Source organism: Megalobrama amblycephala, linkage group LG18 (assembly GCF_018812025.1).
Source record: "Megalobrama amblycephala isolate DHTTF-2021 linkage group LG18, ASM1881202v1, whole genome shotgun sequence".
NCBI classification, from domain to species: Eukaryota; Metazoa; Chordata; class Actinopteri; order Cypriniformes; family Xenocyprididae; genus Megalobrama; species Megalobrama amblycephala.
The window spans coordinates 31,568,492-31,576,909 of NC_063061.1; the positions used below are offsets into that span (position 1 = coordinate 31,568,492).

At 35.4% G+C, this 8,418-nt stretch overlaps 1 long non-coding RNA gene across 1 annotated transcript; it reads right to left on the reverse strand.

Moving 5' to 3' along the window:
• Positions 1-7,258: 7,258 nt before the first annotated feature.
• Positions 7,259-8,015, reverse strand: LOC125253107. Its single transcript, XR_007181364.1, has 2 exons — positions 7,959-8,015; positions 7,259-7,776 (listed from the first exon to the last, which is right to left on the reverse strand). It is a non-coding gene; the product is annotated as an uncharacterized LOC125253107 (long non-coding RNA).
• Positions 8,016-8,418: the final 403 nt, after the last annotated feature.

The following is an 8,418-nucleotide window of genomic DNA, read 5'->3' on the forward strand; positions in this document are numbered from 1 at the left end:
TGATGAGAGTGATGAAAAGCTAAAAGAAAGGTTGTGCAGAAAGCTCTCAAATGCATGTGGCCACACATTTAGAATACTATTGTCACATGCTGGTTGCAAGGTAAGTAGAGAGAGGATCCAATTTCAGCAGTAAACAGTTTATTAATCAAAATATCTAGAAACAAAACGCTCTTGACTAAGTAAACAAACAGAACAACTGGGTAAACATGACGATAACAGACAACTTAACCAAACTAAACACAGGGCTTAAATACACCGTGAACTGTGGAAATAAAGAGAAAATTGACAAGAACAGAATACTGAAGCAATCGGTGACCATGGAAACAAACAGGCAGGGGACAGAACTAATTAACAGAACAAGAAAACCAACCTAGAAACAGACATGAATAAAACTCAAACCCTGACAACTATAAAAATTCACTAACATTGGAACGATATTAAGAAAAATTCATGTGCATTCACACATGTTGTGAATTAGGCAGAGTTTATTGAAAACAAAATCAATCTAACCAAATCATGAACAGAAAAACAGGTTAAATGCAACAACAGACAACTGAATGGAACTAAACAATTCCCACTTCTGAAGTTGTGATTACGAGCTCATTGCATTTAACTTTCAAAATGGGAGGGAGTTTATGTGCACTTTTTACCTAGGAAATTGGTATTTACGATAATTCCGAGAGCATGTGAAGGCAGCATAAATGTGACATATCAGTTAATGAATTTTTTTTTATTTTTTTTATAACACATAAAATAACAGCCGAGTTGTTAATTTACATACATTGTTTGTAATTTTACAGAGTTTTGAGTATAATTTAAAATAAAAGAAAATGTTGAAATAAAAGAAAAAAAAGGATTCTATGGTCCAGTTAGTATTTTCACCCCATAATGGCGGCCGTGCTACCAGAGCGCCATCTATTGGTTGTTACCCAAAAAGTATCAAAGTGTCGCCTCTGGGGTTCTAAGCTCTTATGTACGGAAGAGGATTAGGGCCAAGCAATAATAAAAAAATTAAACCTCTCGAGATTAAAGTTGTTAAATTTCGAGAAAAAACTTGTTAAATTTCGAGAAAAAAGTCAAGATAAAATGTTGAGAATAAACTCGTTAAATTATGAGAAAAATGACGTTAAATTTAGAGAAAAAAGTCGAGATAAAATGTTGAGAATAAAGTCATTAAATTATGAGAAAAAAGTTGTTAAATTACGAGAACAAATTCGTTAAATTACGAATTTACTGCTGTGTAAATGTAATTAAAACTCAGCCCAAACATGTAGAATGAAACATCTTGCAAACATTTTCATTTTTGCAAATATTTTCATGAAAGTGCATTCTGTTAAATGTAATCGACAAATGAATACCAATTAATATGAAGGTTCTGTTAAATTTGTGTTATTTTTATTAATTTGTAATGCTTGTTTTATGTGTTACCAGGCAGGGCTTGGCAAACTAAGCCAACTTACTTATTCAAAGTATTGTATTTTACTAATTACCAATAGCTAGCAGATTTTAAGAAGAACAGAAACAAGAAAGTTTTCCAGCGCGGTGCAGATACAGAACAGGCTGGACAAAACTACCCAGAATAAAACAAGTCAAGTCAAGTCAAATTTATTTATATAGCGCTTTTTACAATTTGTAATTGTTTCAAAGCAGCTTTACATATTAGGAGCACAGAAAAAAGAGAAATGGTTAAAAATAAGCTGTACAAGCAAGCGTGGTAATATGTAACATATACAAGATGGTGCTACATTAAGCCAATGTCGGCTGACTCCCAGGGGTGGAAAAAACCCCCTAGGAGAAAAACCCAGCGTGCTAGCACTGGGAAAAAAGTCCTAGGAGGGAAAAAACCCCTTGGAAGATATATATAATATATGTAAATGGATATGGAGATCAAAATCTGAATTATACATTTTTATTATAGAGATTAAAAATAGATTATATATAAATATATGTAAGCGGATACGGAGATTTAAAAATCTGAATTATAGATGCAGCCAGAACTGGATCTGTAGGCCCATTGTCTCCTGGGCTACGTTGTAGTCAGGTCCAGACACAGGTTCTCCATCTGATCTGGATACGGCCTGGATCCAGCACCCGGAAAACCTCAGGATAAGCAGAGAGACAGATATTAGCGTAGATGCCATTCTTATTCTGATGTACAGGTATATCTAGTGTTATAGGAAATGTTCTCGGTTCCGGCCGACCTAATTATTGCAGCGTAACAATCCTTTAACGGATTTGAAAAATGTTAATGTATTGATAATGTGTTATGTGTATGCAAGAGCAAAGAGATGTGTTTTTAGTCTAGATTTAAACTGACAGAGTGTGTCTGCTTCCCGAACAATGCTAGGAAGATTGTTCCAGAGTTTAGGTGCTAAATAGGAAAAGGATCTGCCGCCTTCAGTTGATTTTGATATTCTGGGTATTATCAACTGGCCTGAATTCTGAGATCGCAATAGACGTGAAGGACTATAATGCACCAAGAGCTCGCTTAGATATTGGGGAGCTAAACCATTTAGAGCTTTATAAGTAAGTAGCAAGATTTTAAAGTCTATACGATGTTTAATAGGGAGCCAATGTAATGTTGACAGAACTGGGCTAATATGGTCATACTTTCTGGTTCTAGTAAGAACTCTAGCTGCCGCATTTTGGACCAACTGTAGTCTGTTTAAAAGCCGAGCAGAACAACCACCCAGTAGAGCGTTACAGTAATCTAGTCTTGAGGTCATGAATGCATGAACCAACTGTTCCGCATTTGTCATTGAGAGCATATGTCGTAATTTAGATATATTTTTTAGATGGAAGAAGGCGGTTTTACAGATACTAGAAACATGACTTTCAAATGAAAGATTGGTATCAAAGAGCACACCCAGGTTCCTAACTGAGGACGAAGATTTAAGAGCACCCGTCAAGTGTTAGAAGTATTCAAGGTTTTTTCGTGAGAAGTTTTTGGTCCAAAGATTAGGATATCAGTTTTTCTGAATTTAATAATAAGAAATTTCTTGTCATCCAGTTTTTAATGTCAGCTATGCATTCTGTTAGTTTTGTGAATTTGTAGGTTTCGCCAGGGCGCGAGGAAATATAGAGCTGAGTATCGTCAGCGTAGCAGTGAAAACTAACACCATGCTTCCTAATTATCTCTCCTAAGGGCAGCATGTAAAACAAATAAAACTAATTAGAGAGAAAACTGAAACATCTGGTTGTGTTAGAATAACGAGCATTCCTGTGACAATATAAGGGACATACATGATGACCATTGACACAGTAGTTACCAAAATGAGATAAAACGCTCTTCTCTTCATGTGGTTTTCCTCTTCTCTGTCTCTTCCTCTCTCTCCTGGTCCTGACTGTTTCAGAGCTCTGAGAACAGCCACACAGCAGAACAGCTGAATGGAGAGGAAGAGTAGGATCTGGAAGAACCATGTAAATACATAAATGTTGTTTGAGAGAAAGCTAATCATAGAGAACAAACTGGAACCAAGGCCCAAGTGGCCACACAAAAACAGAGCAGATGACTCTATATCTGAGAGGTTTGAACTTCAGAAAGGTTACAGGATGAACCACTGCCAGGTAACGCTCAACACTGATCAGACACTGAAACAGAGGACGACTGGTCGTGGCTAATCCATCTAAAAAATACACAGCCGTCCAAAGAATATTAAATTTATAGCTGAGGATAATAAGTAAAGATTCCATACATAAGAACATCTCACAGATGGAGAGGTTCAAAGTGAAGAACTCTGCTGCGATTCCATTGCCAGTTCCTGTTACTATAAGCCAAATCACATAGGCTGTTAATAGGAACACCCAACAGAACGTTGATACAATGTACAGTCGAGAACATATTAAAACCAATTTCCTCTTCAGTGGTGTTGAAAAAGAAGTGATCCGAAGAGTTTGATCCATCAGTGGGGAAGATCTCACTGGAGATGTTCATTTCTGCACTGTTTGCAGTCAAAAATATAACTGTGATCTATGAATGAGAGATACAAGTGTTAGTCCACCAGAACATTCTGGGACTGTTCAGAGTAAAGCTGATCAAATCTACTATAAAAATACATACTATTAAAAGAGAACAGTTTTGTTTTAATATTTACCTTAGTTCTGTGCTGTTGTCCACAATGATAGGTAAATAAAATAAAATAAAATAAAATAAATGCAGACAGGGTTATATCTATAGTCACTTACAGCTAGACTGTCTGCCTTCCATGTGAATGTTTTAAGAAGATTCATTTCATATCTCTTCAGGGATGGGTCCTGTGAAGTGTGGAAAAATGACATGCAAATACACTGTATGATCATATTTCCCTCCAAAGACAGATTGTGTTCTGTGATTGTGTTACTAAAAAATGTACTGTAGCAACATTATCGGCTGAACGACATGAAAGCAACAAGACTACTCATACACATCTGATTACAAATATTTAAAACAGATTTACAAAAAAAAAAAAAAAAAAAAAAAATATGCATTGAGAAATAAATGATTAAAATAAATGATAGCAGGTATTTATATTTCCCAGTATTCTGATTATGTATGGATGTATATATAGCTAATAGCAGTGAGGGGCACTTATTTATTTGTTACCAGAATGACCACCTAAATTCTTTAAAAAGGGACTTCAGACCAAAACATGTAATTCAATTTGATACAGTCTTGTTCGACATAATCTAGGGCACATGTAGTTCTATCACCTGACAGGTGCAACAGATCCAGCTTAATGTCTTGCCTCCTTTTAAGACATTGATTGATAAGTTAATGACAAATGAAATACTGTCATTGCTGCCTGAACCCCAGCTAATAGGCTAAAAATAAAAATTACAGTGGTTTATTATTGTTTAAGAAAAAATGAACATAGACATTAGCTTGTGTGTGCAACCATAAACCAAGCTAATGTAAACTGAGCAGAATTCAAATTCTCTGGCATGATGTAGCAGGTATTTTATGCTGAATTCTGTTTAAGTCCATCAAAGATTTTAGAGACTGCCTGATGTCTTTTCTTACTAGTTATTTACAAATTTACAAAATTATAATTTAAAAATATTGGATATCGGAGCGAAGGGATATGCCAAAAACTTTTGACTTATTGTGAAGGCAGCAGTGTTGGTGTTAATCGATGTTGTGTTGTACGTCTCATTAACCAGTCTGTTGTTATTTGAACTTTTATTAACACACTCTTAACTACATGATCACCTCTCTTAACTCTCGTGATCCCTCTCTTGTCTCACGATATCACTACACTACATCCCTCCCTTTGTTAGTATTTAGAGAACTCATCAAATAACAAATTACTTTTGATTTAACCCCTTTTTATGGTCACTCTGAACACAATATGCTACTATATTGTTTCAATCCAAACTGACTAACAGTCAACAAAAATACTCAAACATTTACATAATCATGTCCTTGAAATGAGCAGCTTTCTTAATCACTCTACCAATACGGGTAGTCAAAGGCTTGCTACCAGTGTCTGGTACTGTAACAGAAGAACTCTGTGGCTCTTTTGAGGAATCTGACTTGACCACTGTCTCTCGAGTTCCTTGATCGCTTTGTATTTCTGCAGGTTCTGGTATGTTAATCTCCAGCTGAACAGGAACATGACGAATGTGCTTCACATTTCTCACAGTCATAGAGCCATCCTCTACATTGACCATTTCAAAGGAATTGTCCGATGTGTGCTTCAGCAGTACATAGCGAGTATCTCTGTACTTAGAGTCCAGCTTGCCATCTTCCATACTCGCCAAATATACAACATCTCCTAACTTAACGTTGTGTTCTTTGGCTCGTCTTGTCATGTCTGCGTAGTGTTTCATTTTCGCGTTATACACTGTTAAAAAAAAACTGTCAAATTTACGGTAAAATACCGGCAGCTGTGGTTGCCAGGAATATACCGTGAAAAAAATGTGGAATCTGTAAAAGACAATACGGTATACTGATTTTGTAACCCTAAATTTTACAGTAGACAACGTATTTTTTTTTACCAAAATCATGGTAGAAAAAAACAAATATTTGTCAATTATACAGTAATTTTATGTAAAAAATACAACTTTCCATAGCTTTTTACGGATATTTGCATTAAAAAAAAAGTTATAATAATATATACAGTAATTTGTTGTTAATTTAACAGTAATACACTGTAAAAAAAAATCCCAGTAAAATTTACGGTAAAAAAACGGCAGCTGTGGTTGCCAGAACTTTACCGTAAAAAATACAGTAGCAACGTTAAAAAGAATCTGTTATATTTACGGTAAAATAAGGTATTTCATTAACTGATATAATGTTAATTTACCAACCTAATGAAGTACTAAAGGTGCGTTCACGCGGCCTCGTAATTCCTGTAGTTACGACATTCTAGCTTGTAAAAAGCGCTCACGTCCTCGTAGAGCTCGTAATTACAGCTTGTAAGCTGGGAGTTTCCTGAAAGCTCCCACATGTACCACGTGGCCGCTGTACCACCTGACCGCTGTAGATTTATTTAGGCGTTGATAGTGCTGCCATGGAAACGCATAATTCCCAGTCCAAGGACCAAAAAGGACGTGAACAGCTCCGAATATAACGTCACGTGTTGTTATCTCAAGATTCCGGTAAATACGAGGTGACGTGAACGCAGCATAATATCTGTTTTGTACCTTTATAATACACTGACAGTCACCAAACACAGTGGTGATAAGAGTCACATGATGAATCAAAGTTCATCACAAGCTGAGAAGGACAACACTAACATATAGAAGGTGCACACAGTGTCATTCACACACACACTAAACACCATGGTAACATGCATGAAATTTTAAAAATGCAATAAACATTAATTTAACAACATTAGATGTAACATAAAACCCTAATGTACATAACTGATTAGAAAAAAAATGAGAAAAACTAAGAAGAAACAGAGTTATTTCAACGAAAATATATCAAATGTGAAGTGTCACGCAGGGAATTGTGGGAATGTTAATTTATGGTTTTTCACTGTAATATTTACAATGAATTGTTATTTTTCACTTCCAAAAACTGTGAATTTAATGGTATTTTACCATAAAATTACATTAAATGTACCATTAGATTTATCACAGTTATTCACCGTATATAGTACGGAAACTTTCTGTAAACCAATTAATAGTTTTTCACTGCAGCATTTTTACAGTCTTTTACTGTTAAAATCACGGTCATTTTTTAATAGACCCTATTATGGTAAATAACTGTAAAAATAACAGAAATATGTTAAACCTTATTAAAACCTTTGACAGTAAAAAACACAGTGAAATTGTATAACAAATTACAGCATTTTATTTTGACCAGATACATTTTACGGTAAATTCCTGGCAACCACAGCTGCCGGTATTTTACCGCTAAAAATACAGTACAATATGAGGAACATAAATAGTTTACCGTACATTTTACATTTGCAACCGCTAAATATAGAAAAATCTAAAGATGCTCATATATAACCAAGGTAGTGAATATTACTGATAAACAATGAGAAAATTTGACATACCATTTGAAAACATATAACATATAATTTTCTCTATTCCTACCAAACAGCATAGATCTTGAGAATACAGCATGTGTCCATATATATGGCTGGTAATCCATGGAGAAATGAATAAACATGAAACAAAAAATGACCTGCCCCTGACTGATCAACAGTAATGAGTCACTGGGTCCTGCCTTGGTGAAGGAAAGCACTCAGTGGAGTTTCTAATGCGCATGGTGTCGAAGATACAAGCTCTGCAGGAGTACTTCAATGTCCATCAGGAGTTCACTTTGGACTGGCAGGATCCCCTCTGCAGCAAAAAAATGGATAAAGTTTCAAAAGTTTGATCAGTGCTTGAGCAAAATGCACAGAAATGAACAAAACGTGCTGTCAAAAACAGATCTAATGATAAATGATTTCTTAGGTGTAAAGTATGCAGTTCTTAAAGGATTAGTTCACTTTTAAAAAAACTTTTGCTGATAATTTACTCACCCCCATGTCATCCAAGATGTCCATGTCTTTCTTTCTTCAGTCGAAAAGAAATTAAGGTTTATGATGAAAACATTCCAGGATTTTTCCCTATATTATGGTCTCCAATGGGACCCAAACGGTTCAAGGTCCAAATGACAGTTTCAGTGCAGCTTCAAAGGGCTTTAAACGATACTAGACGATGAATAAGGGTCTTATCTAGCGAAACGATCACTCATTTCAAAAATAAATAAAAAAGTTTAAGGTTTATAAGCACAAATGCTCGCCTTGCTCTGTTCTGTGATGCGCGTTAGTGACGTCACGTAATACGCAATTACGTTGAAAAGGTCAAGTTGACGTGTTTACAAATGTGCGGAAGGAGGACCATATACACCACATATTCAAATGTATTTGTGTCAGTTTATCGTTTAAAATGCCCATTTCGTGTGTATCCTGGGTGCTTTAATATTAAAAAGCCTAAAAG